Source organism: Felis catus, chromosome E3 (assembly GCF_018350175.1).
Source record: "Felis catus isolate Fca126 chromosome E3, F.catus_Fca126_mat1.0, whole genome shotgun sequence".
Taxonomy (NCBI): Eukaryota; Metazoa; Chordata; class Mammalia; order Carnivora; family Felidae; genus Felis; species Felis catus.
This window is the reverse complement of record NC_058383.1, coordinates 9,166,203-9,184,075: the sequence shown is the minus strand read 5'-3', so window position 1 is coordinate 9,184,075 and position 17,873 is coordinate 9,166,203. Positions and strand designations below refer to the sequence as shown.

The 17,873-nt window shown below is 50.2% G+C and overlaps 1 protein-coding gene across 3 annotated transcripts in view; it reads left to right on the top strand.

Annotated features, from left to right (window-relative positions):
* The first annotated feature begins 8,083 nt into the window (after positions 1-8,083).
* The window catches only part of DTX2 (deltex E3 ubiquitin ligase 2), a 35,571-nt gene continuing 25,781 nt past the window's right edge, over positions 8,084-17,873 (top strand). For 2 of the 3 annotated variants that reach the window (XM_006942023.4, XM_006942021.4), the window contains exons 1-2: positions 8,084-8,224; positions 9,419-9,582. The gene's annotated coding sequence lies outside the window, so the exon portion shown is untranslated. Of the gene's footprint in view, positions 8,225-8,430; positions 8,554-9,418; positions 9,583-17,873 lie in introns of those variants that run through there. The other variant, XM_006942022.5, reaches the window with a different exon arrangement.

The window sequence follows — 17,873 nt, the reverse complement described above, 5'->3', positions numbered from 1 at the left end:
TGTGTGTGAGAGAGAGAGAGAGAGAGAGGGAGGGAGGGAGGGAGAGGGAGCTCTGGACAGGTCCTTGGCTTGGGGGTGGGCACCTCAGGAGGGCTGGGACTGCCTGAAGCTTCTTGTCACTGACGGGAGCTGTCTTGCTGCCTCTCTTGCTCCCAGGTAGAACTGCCCTCCTCTCCCAGGCCCTGGGAGTGTCCAGGAGGGAATGTGGCCCCTTGTCTGAGAGCTGTGGCTCTTGGCTGGTTCCATTTCCCCCCCCCCCCCCCCCCCCCCCCCGCTAGGCCTGGCTTGTTTTCCTGAGTGAAAATAGCCTTCACCGGTACTCCCCACCTTGCCAGTTACCTGCTGTGAGCCTGAGGGTCCTCGTGGGCAAAATGGAGCTGGTACCTGTTGGGCAGGCCTGTTGGACAAAAATTGATTGGAAGCGAAAGGAGCCGTGTGTCTCTGAAGCCTGGGGCCTGGCTGGGGGCAGGGGCTCAAGTGTGTTGATAGAGGCATAGAGGCAGTTGGCCAAAGTCTTGGGATTCTGGGTCTACTGAAAACAGGAAGCCCCTTGACCTTGGCTCTTGCCCCTCTACGTGTGGCCTGTGAACACTATTAGCATCACCTGGGGATTTGCGGAAAGGCCAAGTTTTGGGTTCCATGCCAGACTGAATCTGCATTTTAAAATCTCCAGGTGATTCAAGCGCACCGGGCCGGGGGTTTGCATCCCGAAAGAATCCTTCTCTTCCCCCCCCCCCCCCCCCAAGCAGGTCAGAGTGGGCTGTGTGAGGAAGTAAAAGGCTGGAGGTAAGAGGGGTGGGCCTCCTGGAGCTGGTGACCCTGGAGCAAATCCTTCAAGAGCGGGCAGGCCCTAGCTGGACAAAACGGGACGTGGGTGTGGAGGGAAGAGAGAAGGGAGAACACTTCTCCCTGGCAGAAGGGAGGGCTTTGATGGTCTATGAGCCGCGGAGTAGAGAGGGAGGCCTCCTAGGGCTGCCAACAATGAAAAGGAGCCACTGCATGGAAGGTCGTGTCAGGAAGACCCATAGGGACAGAGACTGGCCTGGAGGCAGAGAAAGGACCAGCCCGGCTCCCTGCCACTGCTGCCTTGGCAGGCCACTTCATCTGTAACATGCACCGTGAGCGGAGTGGCATCCGGGCTCAGGCAGCAGGAATTGGGCCAGAGGGCCTATGTCCCGTCCCACACAGCTTGACTCCTCACTGAGCATGTTTCCTCCTCCTTGGCATCGACCCCTTTCAGGAGGTTTGAGTTCTCAACTTCAGCATTCCTGGGAGGGGTAAGGTGTTACTTGGGGCCCAGTACAGGGGTTCAGAACAAGTCCCCCCCCCGCCCCCGCAAAGCGTGCTGCTTTGCCTGTAGCTCACGATCACCTCTGTGCCCATCAAGACCCAACAGTTCGAGAGAAATTTTTGCCCCCTTAACTACCTAGAAGAATTGAAGTTGGGTGTCTTTCCCACAATGGGGTTCTTACCAGAGCTAAATCTTCTCTAAGTGATCCATCTGTGGGGGGGGGGGGGGGTGAGGGAGTGGGGGTGGGGAGGCGCACACATTCACTCTTCCTGGTCTGTGAATCGCCTTCTGTGCCTTTGAAGCCCCAGGCTCTCATCCCTTTTGGTTCAGGAGGGCATACGTACTTCCTTTTAACTTTGGGAACCCCATATTTGTGAGAGATTCGCACAAGCAAAATTAAACCTGCTGTTCTGTTAATCTGTTTCCTGTCAACTTTTAGCCTAACCAGCGTCAGTTCGCTCCTCGGAGAGCCAAGGAGATCATAGGGAATGGCTTCCAAAGCAGTGACTCCCCGAGAGAGACGGCGAATGGGTCCCTTCTGTTTAGGGTTAGGATGGCTATTTAGACAGGGAGGCCTAGGTAGAGGTGGGCGTGATGCACGCGCCTTAAGGAAACATGCCTGTAGAGACCTTGTATGTTATGTAAATGAGGCTGAGGCTCCTCCCTGGGGGAGGGTTTTAGTATTCTAATGAGGTAAACTTAAAGGTGGGTCATTCCAGAGGCCGCTCTGTGGTCCATCTGCCCCAGTGCAAGTCAAGTTTAGCTCAAAAGGTCTGGGTGGTCTGGGAGGCCTTGTCAGGGCCTTCGCCATCCCGAGGGGTGGTTTCGGATTTCATTTGCCTGAGTTTAGAGATAAGCTGGAAAGAAGAGTTTAGGGGAAGATGTAAGACAAAGGTTAATGGGCACAAGCAGGTAGGCAGCGACTGTCGAGTCTTGAGGTCTAGCTGGTGACCAACTTAATTCTTAGACCGGCCAGAAAAACCTGTGGAAGACGAGGCTTTTCCCTCCCCAACACCAGCAGGTGTTCAGACAGAACCACACTCTGAGCTCCAGCTGCTTCCACAACCCCCGGGGGGACTGTCCATCCGCTACTTGCCCTCCTGTTTCTGGGGCTTGCAACATCCTGGGAAGCCCTCTCCAACTTCCGCTGTCCTTGGGAACAGGAAGTGGTTGTAGCTGGTGTGAGGAGGAAGTGCGAGGAGCAGGTCAGCTCCAGCCAGTTCCAGATGGGCCTCATCTCTCCGGGTGCCACCGAGAGGCGGCCTCCAGCACTGAGATCCGAGGGCCCTGCCTCCAGTCTCCACTGGAGGCTAGAGCGGGGAAAGGGAAGGAGGTGGCCGGCAGCTGAGGGTCTGGATTTCCATTGCCTACGGCCACCTGTTTCCCTGGTGTTTGGGGCAGCTGCCTATCACATCCCGTGAAACTCTCAGTGGACCGACACTCCGTGGGTTTAAAACTTTGCCTTTGTGCTTCCTGGTGGCCAGGGGAAAAAAGGACAATGCGGAGAAAGGGGGGAGCCGGGGAGTAAAATCATGTTTGTACAAATACAAAATGAAAATATGTCCAAGGTCTTTTTTTAAGATTATTCTGAGAGCGAGCTCTCGTGTGTGCGAGCGGGGAGGGGCACAGAGAGAGAGAGAGAGAGAGAGAGAGAGAGAGGGAGAGAGGGAGAGCGAGAAAATCCCAAGCAGGCTCCCTCCACATAGCGCAGAGCCCGATGTGGGCTGGAACCCACAAACTATGAGATCGCCCCCCCCCCCCCCCCGGGCGCCCCAAAGGTCTTGTTTTAACTCCTTCCTTGAGGGGAACTGCCAGAGGCGGAATGGGTTCAAAGGAGAATCCAAAGATTTGCATAAAGTAATCAGGAATGCAGAAATGAATTTGTTGATAGACGCAAGTTTGGCTTCCTACAAAGGGCAGAAATCAGTTGCATCTCCCCGGACAAGACTTATTTGCAATAATTTGCACTACTGATTTTCCACAATATACAGAATTGCAAAATACCTTCCGTCAAAGACCAGGAAAGGCAGACTTTTACAGAGTCAGGGTATCTGGAAGAGTGCGAGAGGACATTTCGTAATCTCTTTGTTCATGTCTGTATCTGAGACTCACGCTTTTTCCTGATGGATGTTAGATTTATCACGTATTTTTAGCAATCAATTCTAAGCAGCAACCAGGGACTATTGGAAGTTTTCCGGGGGAGGTTGGCTACCACCAGAAAGACAACTTTGTCTCTCGGGGGTGCCTCTTGCCCTCAGCCTTTAGGCTAAAAGGCCTGCCTTGTCCACGCACAACTGACACCTCTCTTCTATAGATCTCAAACCAGGATGCCAGAGTACTAACTTACAATGAGTAAGTAACTTACAATGGGGTGGAGGGCATAGATCCAGTGAGATTGCCTGGTGTGAAAGCAAACTTCTCGGATGAGTTAACTGTGAGTACACATCAATTATTTCAGACTCGCAGCAAAGGAACCAGCAAAAAGGACAAGCCAGTTCAAAACGTGTTCCAAGGAGCTGGGACTTACATAAGATGACGAACGCTTTTAGGGGCTTCGTCCTGGGGCTGCAGAGCCATCATGCTTTTGTTGGCCGTGTAGGTCACACCTGGGCCATGAGTGGGCACTGTCGCCCAGAGATGCCAGGTGCTGTCTATTAATCAGAAATAATGAGCCAGGCAGCTGTGGCTTCTAATCAGACGGTCCCTCCAGAGCGTCAGATGGAGGCCAATTAGCCGAGTGGCACCAAGCAACAAAATTCTGCCCTTCCAAGCAAAACCTCAGAAAGTGCTTGAGTCCCTGAGCGGTGATGCTGGGCCCCTATGTCATGGATCTTTTCTTGCTCCCGAGTGAGCTGGGGCTGTTCCAGGATAGGAACCTTCGGAAGCAGTAAATCCTGGCACCTGGAATGGAGTCTAAGGACTTTTGGGGGAAAAAAAAAAGAGTTTCTTTGGCCACCATCACTCCCCATTCCGTGGCCAACAGCCACATTCTTTCTTGGGCCACGCCATTCATTCTTAGTTGCTAGGGAGCCTTCGGAAGCCTGCGAGCAAGCTCCATTTGAGATGTTAAAACACACACACAAAGCTTCCCTTCGGGGCAGATGATTTTTGTGAGGACAAAGAGCCCATGCCAGGAATGTTTCCGTCCCCTTTCACCCCTATGTGCCCTTTGTGCCAGGCATACCTAACCTGCCCTACTGTGTGTGTGGAGGGGGAGGGAGGTGTGTTCACATTTTCCAAACCAAAACCACAAATAGGTGCATGTTCCGTATGCTGTGAAAGTGTCTTTTTTGCTTAACCCTAGACTTTGGCCATTGTTCCCTTAGTACCTGTGCATCTTCCTCATTCTTCTTAACTAGTGTTCCAAGGTCATTTAACCCGCCCTCTCCTAGTTGCTGCGGATCCTTTGCTACTATGTTGGTTTCAAGTTCAGTTTGCAAGTGGCCGATCCCGGGCCCCTCATTTCCAGCTTCCCGAGGGCCATCCTGCTGCAGTCTCAGAACACAGCACACTCGCTCTGTCCTGCCTAAAAATTAAAAGTCCGTGCCCCCGCACATGCTCCCTCTTGCTGCTGCCCTATTTTGCTGCTTTTTCACTACCAGAACTCTCTATTTTCCCCAAATAAAAATAGTCTTTCTTTTCAGGTTACAAAAAAGGAAACCATTCATTGGGACACACTCAAATGGGGCAAGAAAAGTACAAAGAAAGTGAAAATCACCTGCTATCCTGCCTCTCAGACTTCACCGTGTTGTCTAGCGTCCTTCTAGGCACACACAGCCGTGGGCAACCTTATGTAAGTAGCCTCATTCCACACGTGTGGGTTTATCCTCCCCCCGCCCCCATGCGTGGAACACAAAGACTGTTTTTGGAACCTTCCCAACCTTCCCAAGCACACACACCTATGTGCATCTCTGTGCTCAGGCCTCTGCTTCTCAACGGAAACCACGAGGGACACACCAGTGGCCTCTGTGTAGTTAAGTTGGAAGTTTGGGGCGTTTCCTGGAGCCCGCAAGGTGAGAGAGCCCAGAGCTGGGAGACAGGAGCCCTCGGTTCTGGTATAGTCTTGCCTCCCAGCCGGCCACCTTGTTGGGCCTCTCAGAAGCATCTGTCACCACTGAGTACCACCTCCATGGGACACTCCCCTTGATTCTCTGATTCACCAGGCTCGCCCCAGTCCAGCCTCCCTTCAGACACTTCTATGTTTCACCTGTCCTTCAAAGGTCAGTGTTCCTTAGCCTCGGACTAACCTTGCTTATCTTCTGAGGTCTTTCCACGTGATCTCAGTCTCATTGCCGGTGACTCCCCAGCCCTTGCCTCTACCCAGGCGGCTCCAGAACCTCCCATCTGGCTGTTCTTGCCGGTCTCCCTACCTCCCCCTCACCTTGTTGACCGGACACCCCCCGCCACACTTCTAGTGTCCTCTACCTCATGGGAAGCCACCCCACGCACCCAGCCTTCCAGGTTGTGTCCTCTGTGAAGCTTCCCTACCCTGGCTTTCCCTCTGGTTCCCACACTGGTCCCCAACCTGGGCAGCCCCATCAAGCCTTCCTCAGCGCTCTGGCTCCTCCTGCTCTCTGAGTTGAGATGTCGTCCCCTCTCCGGAGCCTAGGTTCCAGAACCTTTCCAGCCCGGCCTGCCACCACAGTTCTGTTTGAGCCTGTAGGTGTGTGTGCAGTGGGACTTTTGGACAATATCAGGCAAGCATTTCACTGAGGAAAAAGGAAGCACTTAAGAAAATATCTTTTGAGTGTTGAAAGGCTTTTCTAATGCTTCAGACCGTTTCACCTTGTACCACCCTCCCACCAGTGAGGCCACTCATATAGGGGTGCTCAATCTGGAGTTAGATGCCACCTTGATTTTAAGACCAGCTCTGCCAGTTGCTGGCTGTGTGACCTTAGACACATCGCTTAAACTGTGTCTCAGCGGCCCCATCTTTAAAATGGGGATAACGAGGGGGCATCTGGCTGGCTCACTTGGTAGAGCATGCGACTCTTGATCTCAGGGTTGTGAGTTCAAGCCCCACCCCTTCCATGGCATGGAGCCCACTTAAAAAATAAATAACATGGGGAGAATGATAATACCTACCTCATTGAGGGGCTTTAATGAAGTGATGCATGCCAAGTGTTTGGCACATACTAAGTGCTTTAGAAATGTTTGGTGTAGGGGTGCCTGGGTGGCTCAGCCAGTTGAGCGTCTGACTTCAGCTCAGGTCATGATCTCACCATTCATGGGTTCGAGCCTCACATTGGGCTGTGTGCTGACAGCTGAGAGCCTGGACCCTGCTTTGGATTCTGTGTCTCCTTTTCTCTCTGCCCCTTCCCCTGCTTGCATTGTGTCTCTCTCACTTTCAAAAATAAATAAACGTAAAAAAAAATTTTTTTTAAAAGAAATGTTTGGTGTAGATGGTGATGGCTGAGAAAACTGATTCTGAAAGAAGAGGGGAAATGTTCGCATCCTAATCTGTAGCCACTGCAGTCACATAGTATAAATCACAACTAGAAAGTTACCCTTCAGTTCTAGAAAGAGGGCTAGCTCTGGGTGTAATTGGGAGAACCTGACTTTGGTGTGTCCCCAAACTCAAGGCCTGTGTCCTGTAAGTCAGGTCCTGGGTCATAAAGAGTCCTGGCCTAGGGTACCAGAAGTGGGGCCACAGGCACTCCTTCCCCTCCTCTCTGGGCCTCAGCTTCCTCTTCTATAAAATGAAGTTTTGAACTGAATGATGGGGGAGTTAGGGGAGCGTCTCTTTCTGAAATCCCTGATGAAATGTGAGGGGCATTAGTGCGAGGGACTCTACTCAACTAGAGTCCAAGATTCAGAGAACTCTGAACCCCCTGAACCTGTGTGCAAGATTATACATGTAACATGTGTGTAGGTGTGTGTGAGCATGTACGTCTGAGCATATTTTGGGAATAGCTTTCTTTAGCTTTGAAAGGGAAGTCTGTGATCCCAGAAGGGCAGTCTCCAACCTGGTTCAGGCCTTATCACCTTCTATCTGGACAGCAATGTCCACCAAACTGGTCTCCTAGCTCTTTTCTCTGTCCCTTTAACCTATCCTCTACCTACCGCATACGGTATCCTTCTAAAGTGCAATGCTGACTGTCATCCCCTTGCTTTGAATCTTTCTATTGGTTCCAGCTGCCTAAATTCCTTGCATGGCATTTAAAGACGATCATAATCTTACCCAGCCTGCTCCCCACACTCCTGTTCTGACACACCCTAATCTATTTTCTCTGTCCTCAGCCCCTCCATATACCCTTTGCCCTGACCACAGAGAACATTTCACTGCTTCCCGATTGTGTCAGGCACTTTCACACGTCTCCTCCTTTGCAAGAACTTCTCTGTACTCCATCTGGCAAACCCCTATAATATGCTTCAAAATCCAATTCATGCAACACCGCTTTGTGATGTCTTCCTGACACCCCCTCTCAAATTAAGCACACCCTTCTGCGCTCCAACTCCTGTGTTCAAACTCCCATTTGTCCCACTGTACTGTAATTCTATGTTTGAGTATCTGTCTCCCCAAATAGATACGAAGCTCTCCCAGGAGAAAAACCAAGTTCATAACTCACGTTTTAATCCCTGGTGCCCAGCACAGGGCCTGACATCACCTACGTATCGGTTAAAAAGTACCTAAAACGAGTCAGTAAGTTAACGAAGTCAGTGAGTGAACAGACTGAGGAGGAATAGATATACCTGAACAGGTGCGCGACGGGTTGGGCCCCGCCCCGCCCCCAACCCACGGAACTACATTTCCCAGAAGGCCCCGCGTCCTGGGCATGCGCACCGGGGCGCTAGGAAGCTGCGACGCCGAGTTTCACTCTGGCTGCCTCCTCAGAGTCGGAGCTTCAGCGGGAGCGGTGCCCAGGCCGAACCCCAGCTGTAGCCCGAGCGCGGCGGTGCCCTCAGCCTGCCCCCTCGCCTTCCTCAGCCTCGGTGAGAGGGGCGGGCAGGCCACCTGCTTGTCGTCATAGCTGGGGTCCCGGGGACGCGGGGTGGGGGGGGGGGGGTGGAGAGGACGGGGGGCGAGCCGAGCTGGGACCGGAAGGGGGCGGGCGTGCGAGTGAGGGAGGGCCGGGCCGGGGAAGAGCCCCGGGGTGAGGTCCGGGGGGGATTGGGAGGACGGGCCGCCGCGTCGGGGAAATCGGAGGCGCGGGCAGCTTAGGACGGGACTGGGTGCCGGGTGCGAGGGTGAACGCCGGGTGGAAGCCGAAGGGCTAGCAGGGGGAGGGGCGCAGACCCTGGGAGTTTGGGGCCGTCGCGAGGTGGGTACCCCTCCCCACAGGACCGGGAGGAGGCGGGGGTGGCCTTGTCACCGGGCTACGCGGTGAGGGCGTGGATTCTCCCGGGGTCCGGGGTCTGCCTTCAGGTGGACGACTTCGCTGGAGCCCGGGGCCGTACTTTGAAAGAGTTTTTGCCCCGTAACTCTGCTTCCCTCGCCTCAAGTAGGGGTCGCCCTCCAGGAAACAGGAGTTTGCTGGGGCCCTGGGTTACTTTTGAGGGGTGCATACTGTATGTGGAGGAGGATTTAGAAGACCTTCTTTTCTGAAGCTGGCCTTCCGTCCGCCCCCCTCCCCTCAAGCCAGCTGCTCCCCTCCACACTGGTTCCACTTCCCTAAGTGCCAGTAACAATGGAAATGGTGTGTGCACGGGCGCTTGGCCCCTTAAGAATGAACTCCGAATATTTCTGCCTGCCGTCCTAGCTCCTCTGGAGTTCTGGAAGGTGAACTTTCTGATGAAGCCAACATCAGGCTTTACCATCAGGGTAGCTGTAACTAGGCCTCTTGTTCTTTTGCTGTGTGACCTTGGCCAAACTTTCACCCTCTCTGGTGTGTTAATTTTCTGGATACTTATCACTGCAGAGCGGCTTATGGAGTCCGTTTAGGCCTTTTCATGAAATTGCTGAGGTGTTTGTTTGTGTGTTTGTTTGTTTGTTTCCACCGTTCCCTTGATGACTGAGTGGGTGGAGGGAGACTGTTGTACCTTCTGCCCTGCCCAGGCTGTTGGAAAATAAACCTGGTGGTTTCCAGTCCCCAGCCGCAGCACACAGACCCAACATCTGTGCATTCGCTTTCACTGACTGCTGTTTCTCAATTTAAAACCTGATCATCTTTTTCCTTGTTGGCAAAGGTGCCTTGGAATTTGTGTTGCCGAGTCAGCAGGCCTTTCGGATTTGCTCGGCTTTTGTTGTTTGCGTTTATATCAAGATGGGAACTCAAACAAGTCAGTCCTCCTAAGGATCTACTGTCTCCATCAAGAAGGGACAGTTTGTGCCAGCTCTCCAGAGAGAAAAGGTAAGAGCCCCGGGGACGTTACATTGCTCCCTTCTCAATCTGGTTTTCGGTAGGGGAGGCTGGACTTTGAGGTCTCCGGGATGAAAAGTCAGCCTTGGGAGTTGATAGTTGATTGCCAACTGTCTTCAAATAAATTCAAGTGCTTTCTTGCCAAGGGCTTCTCCTGTTTAACCAGTCTTAGAGGATACTTTCCACGTGGTTTCCATTAGGGCATGCTTTATGGGATGAAGGACACAAGTCATGTTTTCTGCATCTGACCTGGAAATGTTTATGTCTCTCTTTTTTTTTTTCCTGCACAAACAAAACTGGGTACCTCTTTTGTGTCAAGGCCCATGCCCAGTGCTGGGGTCCACTGGTGGGCAACGGTTCTTTCTGTCACCCGGGAACGCACGGTTTGGTGGAAGAGACAGACGAACCACAGGCAGTGGCAAGGTGTTGTTGGTGCGATATGTGTTGAGGCGGAGGGGGAGAGGGGGGAGTCGCAGGGCAGGACCCCAACCCCCCGACCCTGTTTGTCCAGGAAGGGGTAGGAGGGAAGAGGAAAACTAAGGTGAGTCGTGGAGGAGGAGTAGGACTTGGAAAGGAGGGAAGAAGCCCCACAGAGGAGTTGACGTCTGCAGAGTCCAGAAGTTGCCTGGTGTGCCTGGGCCCCTGTAAGGAGCTCCCTGTGGCAGAAGCAACAAGGGATGGGTGTGGGGTAGAGGAAGCTGGTGAAGTAGGGAGAGGGCTGAGCGCGGAGGGTTTTGGGGGCCCTGCCAAGGCTCCGGGGAGCAGGATTTTAGCAGAAGAGGCATTTTAGATGAGCACACTAGCTGGAAAGTATGGGATGGATTCGACTGGGTTATTCTCTTTGTGACTGTTTCCTTATGCCATGAGATGTGGCCCTCAGTTTGCTCATAGTCTCCTTGGAGAGATAGAATGGATGTAGAGAACTATGGAGGGCAGACAGGTGCTGTGGAAGTTGATAAGCGGGTGTTTTCTTTCAGTCGGGCACATCGAGGCATCTTGGAGGTGCTGTTTAAATTGGGTCCTGGGGCGCCTGGGTGGCTCAGTCTGTTAAGCGTCCGACTTCAGCTCTGGTCATGATCTCACGGTTCGTGAGTTCGAGCCCCACGTTGGGCTCTCTGCTGTCAGAGTGATGCCCACCTCTCAGATCTTCTGTCTCCCACTCTTTTTGCCCCTCCCCCGGTGGTGCTTTCTCTCTGCCCCTCTCTCTCTCAAAAATAAATAAACATTAAAAAAATAAAAAATAAATAAATTGGGTCTTGAAAGTATGGGTAAGGTGAGGACGTGTGGCTACGTGGGTGGGATTCTGCACAGAGCCAAGGTATGGAGGTGGGAAAACTGGATGTATATGGGGGTAGCAGGTATGGATTGGGGGAAGGGGAGGCACAGACAAAAGTAAGGTATTGAAGGGAAGCTCCCTGGCAAATACAGTTGATAGGAAGGGACCAGACTGTGATGGGCTTTCAGTGTCAACCTAAGGAACTTGAACTTTATTCCGGAAGTATACTTCGGGAGGCTCAATCTTGCACTTGCCTCTCAGGTGGACCAGAAGGAGAGACAGATTTGGGGAAGCCACTTCAGAGAGAATACTTATCAGGGTGAGAGGCATATAAGTCCCAAGCAACAGGGCCTGAGGAGGGAGGAGAAAAAGGAAGCCGTGACAGCTGCGGGGCTGGAGGGGAAAGGTTGTGAGGATGTAGAAACCCAGCTTTTTCTCATAACTGCCTGGGGCCAGGGAATCCAGGGGGAAAGGACAATCAGGAAGGAAGATGAGTCTGGGTTCAGGCATATTAAACTAAAAAAAAAAAAAAAAAAAAAAAAAAAAAAAAAAAAAGCTTTTGTTAATGTTTGTTTATTTTTGAGAGAGAGTGCAAGCAGGGGAGGGGCAGAGAGAGGGGGAGACACGGAGAATCCGAAGCAACTCCAGGCTCTGAGCTGTCAGCACGGAGCCCAACGCAGGGCTCGAACCCACGGACCATGAGATCATGACCTGAGCTGAAGTCGGTTGCTTCACTGTCTGAGCCACCCAGACGCCCCTGGGTTCAGACATATTAAAGGTACCTAAGAGGCCAGCAGGAATGGGGCCATGGGCCACACAGAAACCCTGTGTCAGGGGTAGGGCTTGGTACTTGGGTTAAAATGTGTTGGTTTTCATTTCTACTTTGGGTAAACACAGAGCTAGATTAATACATGCTCATCACTGTTCACGCATGGCTTGCTTTTACTTATTTCCTAAGTGATTTGTAAGGAATGTAGTAAGTTACCGCGTTCCACCCACCCAGAACAAAAGCTTGAAACGAAAGTTTACCTGTAGTCAATTTATCATTCTCCCCATCCTGAGATAACCATTTTCCCCTCGCTTTCATGCTCATGTAGTTTTATGTGTTTCTGAGGAAAGTAAGAAAACGTTGCTAAGATTTCCCATCTTATTGCATGTCTTCTGATTCATTCGTATTCACTACTGAAGAACCGTGAACACACCACAGCTTATGTATCTAATCTTCCACTGATGGGCACTTAGTTGTTTCCAGATTTTTGCTGTTACAAATGTGCTGCTCTGAACATCCCCATACATGTCTGTAGTACAGGTGCAAGAGGTTTTCTTGGGTATGAATTTAGGGGTGATATTTTGCTGGGTCATCCATCATGTGCAACTTTCATAGATGTAGCCAGACTGTTTTCTGAAGTGGTCCTACCAGTATCCACTCCCTCAGCACCAGCGCATGGGACTCAGTTGCTTCACGTTTTTGCCAACACTCACTATAGGCAGACTTCACTTTTCCTGATTGAATGGATATAAAATGGGAACGTTGGGATCTTGATTTCTATGTTCCTGAGCCCTGACATTGAATATCTCTTCATGAGCTTATTGGCATGTGTGTTTCCTGTGAAGTATTTGCTTATGATTTTTGCCAACTTTTTATTATTTACTGGTTGTAAGAGTTCTTTATATGTTCTTGATTTCGGTCCTTTGTTCATATTGTGAGTATTTTCTTCTAGCTTGTAATGGGTCATTCTACTTAAAGACGTCTTTTGTTGACCAACCATTCTTTTAAAAAATTTTTTAATGTTTATTTTTGAGAGAGAGAGAGAGAGAGAGAGAGAGAGAGAGAGAGACAGAGTGCGAGCAGGGGAGGGGCAGAGAGAGAGAGAGGGAGACACAGAATCCGAAGCAGGCCCCAAGCTCCAAGCTGTCGGCACAGAGCCCGATGTGGGGCTTGAACTCATGAACCATGAGTTCATGATCTGAGCTGAAGTTGGACGCTTAACCGATTGAGCCACCCAGGTGCCCCATGTTGAACAATCATTCTTAATTTTCACATAATGAAATGTTTTTGGTTTTTTTTATGTTTGTTTATTTTGAGAGAGAGTGTGTGAGTGGGGGAAGGGCAGAGAGGAGTGATAGAATCCCAAGAAGGCTCGGTGCTGTCAGCACAGAGCCTGACGTGGTGCTTGATCCCATGACTCTGGGATCATGACCTGAGCCAAAATCAAGAGTCAGGTGCTTAACTGACCAAGCCACCCAGGCGCCCCCCCCCCTTTTTTTTCTTTTTTTTTTTTGTACTCAGCGTTCTATATCTTGTTTAAAAAGTCTTTTCCTGACCTTAGTCCTTGCCTTAAGGACCCTATGCCCTAGTGGAGGGCCAGGTAGATAATTGCACTCAGATATTACATGGACATTGATTGTTAGAAGTGGCCACTTCTGGCAGAGTGGAAGAGTGGGTGTAAGTAAAGATTTCACAGGGTAGAGAGTCTCTAGCTGCCCTCAGGTACTGGGGGAAGACTGGCATGTCGGCAGAGGCCCTTTCCTACTTTCTGATAGAGACGTGGGTTCAGAGAAGTATTTCTCAACTGTAGGACGCTGTGAGCACGGCGATGGGTGTTGGGGAAGCTGTACACTGATCACTCTGTGGTTAGTTTGCACATTGTCTGTGGCTGTTTTCACACTGTCGTGGCAGAGTTGCGTAGATGCGACAGATGCCTTGTGTTCTGCAAAACCTAAAATATATGTGTACTTTCTGGTCCCTTACAGGAGAAGGTTGCTCACTCCTGCTGGGGGGGGGGGGGTCACGGTAACCGTGGTGACCTGGCGAGAGTGTGTCCCAGCCACCACAGTGGTTTAGTGAGTTGTTGCCGGATGGATAATGAATCTAGGTCAGCGCTGCAAATGTTGCCAACTTTTCTGCTTTCTAAAAGCTGGAAATCTGGAATTTTTTTTTTTTTAATGGTGAATATTCCAATTTCTAAACATCAACTCAGTTTTTAAAAAAACTGAAAACTGTATAGGCCAGGAAAAACACATCTGGCAGGCCGATTTGTCCAGCATCAGTGGACCCCTTCTGTCTCAGTGGACCCTGGGAACAGATTTGGGTTTCTTTATACCCGTGTATTCTTGGGCGGGTTGGTCATCCTTTTTTGCCTCCTCTTCTCGTCTATAAAGTCAGGAGAAGACCCGCCCCAGGACTCATGTGAGTTTCTTAGCGCCTGATGCCTCGTAAGCTCTTGGTTGGTAGCCATCGCTGTTACTCCTGCCACTGCTTCCATTGCTCCCCCATTTTGACCCCTGGGTAGGCCTGGGGACCAGGGCTCTGTCCTGACAGGTCACCAGTGGTCACATTGCTCCTGGTAGAGAAGGATCAAAGGGATCCTTCGATACAGGGGATCGAAGATTGCTAGTGCCTGCCATCTGCTAGTGCCTGTCGCCTGTGGCTTTCGGTGCCCTATTTGAAGGCTCTGCCCTGACCAGCCCCTGGAGGGCTCAGGTAGGCACAGCTAGAGGAGGAGTTATCACTTCCCTTCCAGCGTGCAAGGGACAGATCATGTATCAGTATCCTTCCATAACTCAGAAACCTAGTAAGTTCTGGGCGGCACCGGCTCGAGCCATCTCTCTTCAAGACAAAAGCCTCGTCTTGCAGTGCCTACCTCTTGCAGTAGTTTAGGCACCTGGGTGGTTGCACCTTTTCTTGCAACTCAGAGATGGGGATGTCTCTTGGCAAAGAGGTGCCTTGGTACTCTGACCAGGTCTGTTGTTTGTGAAACCCGCTGGGATAGTCAGTGGCCATCTAAAGTAACAATGCTAAGTCATGACGGTGGTGCTGGTTTGGTTTCTATTTATGATCTTTTAAAGGTGTTGGGCATATTAAAGAGACGTGTTACTGCTAACAGAAGTAATACTTTCTCACTTTAGAAAATGTGAAGAGTTCAGGTACGTAAGGAAGTTGAACAAAAGGCCTCCTGAGGTTTCTCTAGTCAGTGGCCGCAGCTGTCTCGAACATTTTAGTGTTTCTGTTGAGTTTTCTCTCTGCTTCTCTTTTACCTGGTCAGAATAGTGCTACAGCAAATACCTTTATGTCAAAGGTTTTCTATAATCTCCTTAGATTGTTGGGTCAAAGTGAGTAAGCATTTCTAAACCACTTGATACCTATTACCACACTTTTCTGGAAAGGGTTTATCCTTCCCAGTGATATGAGGACTCTGTACTCCTGCCAGCACCAAGTATTGAAATTAAGGGGTGTTTGTGTGTGTGTGTTGTTTTTTCTACTATTTTGATAGGCCAAAAAATAATGGTCCGTTGTTTTTAATTTGTATTAAAAACGTTTCTAGTCAGGTAGAACATTTCTTTGCTGGGCTTGTGTGCAGGATTGGACTTTCCCAGGTCTGCGGGAGGGCTTCCTGATGGGACCTGGGGGGCTGGCTGCACTGTGAGAGGTCTGGGAAGGTTATACCCCCTGGGTCAACTGGTGGGTATGGAGTTTCAGGCTGAGCTTCTTGGAAAGGGTCCGAAGAAGAGGTGGAATAGAAAATAGGCCTCCTTGGGGCACCTGGGTGGCTCCGGTGGTTAAGTGTCTTGATCTCAAGGTTGTGAGGTCAAGCCCCATGTCGGGCCTGGGTGTGGGGCCTACTTAAAAAAAAAAAAAAATAGGCCTCCTGTTTGCCTGCTCTCGCTGATTTCCCATCCATGCCCTTCAGAACTCTTCTGCAGAAGAGCATCCTGGGCGTTTCGAGAAGAAGGAATGAAGACCATTTCTGTGTCAAAAAGAACACCTCGTGTTCCTATATTTTATTCAGTGGGTGGCCTGTGATCACATTTGGAAACAGGTTCCACTGCTTGTAACAGGCTGGCAAACCCATCTGACTGCCTGAGTGGTGGAGTCTACAGACAGGGAAGTGACTGCCCCAAAGTCACCGAGTGTGGAACACATGTGTGCGCACGCCGAGGGGGGCCTGACAGATCTCTCCATTTCCATCTCCTCTCGGGACATTGGAGAGTGTGGGACAGCCACTGTCCCAAGCATGGACTGCAGGGTGTACTGCTGAGCCCGGCACGGGTGGGCTTTGGAGGGATGAAGTGGGGTCCTCATGTGTTGGCAAGGTGGTGATCACTCAGTGTGAGCACTGCTTTAAAAACCACACTCGAAGCCTTCTGCCCAGAGGCCGCAGCTGTGGTGGGATCCCTTCGTGTGGTTCACCCACCTGGAGGCCCACAATTAGGCAGGATGGTTTTCACTCACGTTCTTGTGCCAGCTCAGATCTTGTTCGAAAGCTTTTCTAAATCCTCTGGGGATAGAAAGACTCTGGGACACATGTAACTTTTTTTCTTATGTGTGAAAACTCCTCTCTGGTAGAACAAGCAAATTTCCTCTGTGCCTCACAGCCACAGTACTGTGGACAGGATTTGCAGCTAAATTGCACAAGAAAATGCAAAGGAAAGCAGGAAGGTTTTCTTCGTGGTCAAGGTTGTTGATATTTTTAATTTATTTTTTAAGTTTATTTATTTATTTTGAGAGAAGGCGAGAAGGGGAGGGGCAGAAAGAGAGAGGGAGAGGATCCCAAGCAGGCTCCGAGTTGCCAGTGCATAGCCCAACATGGGGCTTGAATCCATAAACCATGAGATCATGAGCTGAGCTGAAACCAAGAGACAAACGCTCAATCGATTGAGCCACCCAGGTGCCCTGTTAATATTTTTTAAAATGTTACTTTGGTCTCATAAGAAGTAATGTGACCATTGTAGAGCATTTGTATGTACAGAAAGAGGTAAAAAAAAAAATCCCATGATCCATCACTTCTATTAACATTTCAGAGATCTTCCTTCCAGTCTTTTTTCTCCTTTCAGCCTTTTTTTTTTTTTTTTTCTAGGTTTATTTATTTTTAGTAATCTCTGCACCCAGCATGGGGCTTGAACTCATGGTGATCAAGCGTCTCAGTCAGGCTCCTCCAACTGAGCCAGCCAGGCGCCCCTTCCTTCCAGCCTTTTAAAAGTTAGTTCATGCAGGGCAGAAAGGACATAGGTTTTATGGCATCATAGATTTTGGTAAATTCTTAATTTCTTTTTTTTTTTTTTAAGATTTTATTTTTAAGTAATCTCTATATCCAATGAGGAGCTCAAACTCACAACCCTGAGATCAAAAGTCACATGCTCTTCTGACCAAGCCAGCCAGGCACCCCAATTCTTAATTTCTTTTGGCCTCAGTTCTCTCGTCTATAAAATGGGCATAATTCCAGTTGAGGGTTGAGGGCTGGATGACAAGAGCACCAGGCAGAGTGTGTGCCCCGCAGTAGGTGTTCAATAAAGGGCACACCCTCCTGCCTAACGGCGGGGCCTGTGCAGTTCCATATCTTGTATTTTTCATTTGTCGTGAACATTATCTTAGGTCTGTAAGCCTTTCTTTTTTTTAAATGTTTACTGATTTTGAGAGACAGAAATAGAGCGGGAGCAGGGGAGGGGCAGAGGGAGAGGGAGAATCTGCTCTGTCAGCGCAGAGCCTGACATGGGGCTCAAACTCATGAACCACAAGATCATGATCTTAGCCGAAATCAAGAGTCAGTTGCTCAACCAACTGAGCCACCCAGGTGCCCCAGGTCTGTAAGCCTTTTGTAAACATTTTTCAAGACTTATATTCCATCATTAGAATGATGATGTAACTTATTTAAGAATTCCATTATTGTAGGTGTTCAGGTTACTTCCAGATCGAGGACTATTTCTATGGGCAATTATAATAATTATTATTTTCATAATTAGGGACACCCTAAATAGCCCCCATCATTAGGAGCCGAGACAAATTAGGTTTTTGGACTGCAGCTTCGTGATGGCTGAGGTTGTTGCAGAGAATGGGCGCATTGACATGGCTGTTGGACATGCATAATTGCTCTGTTCAGGTGCCACGCCAGTGGGCATTTTTGGGCATTGCTTCAAATGTGCCCCAGGCCCCTGGAGCAGAAGGTTCACCTCTCTTCTGTCCGCTGGGGTTTTAGACCCTCTGGGATATTAGGCATTTGAAGAACTA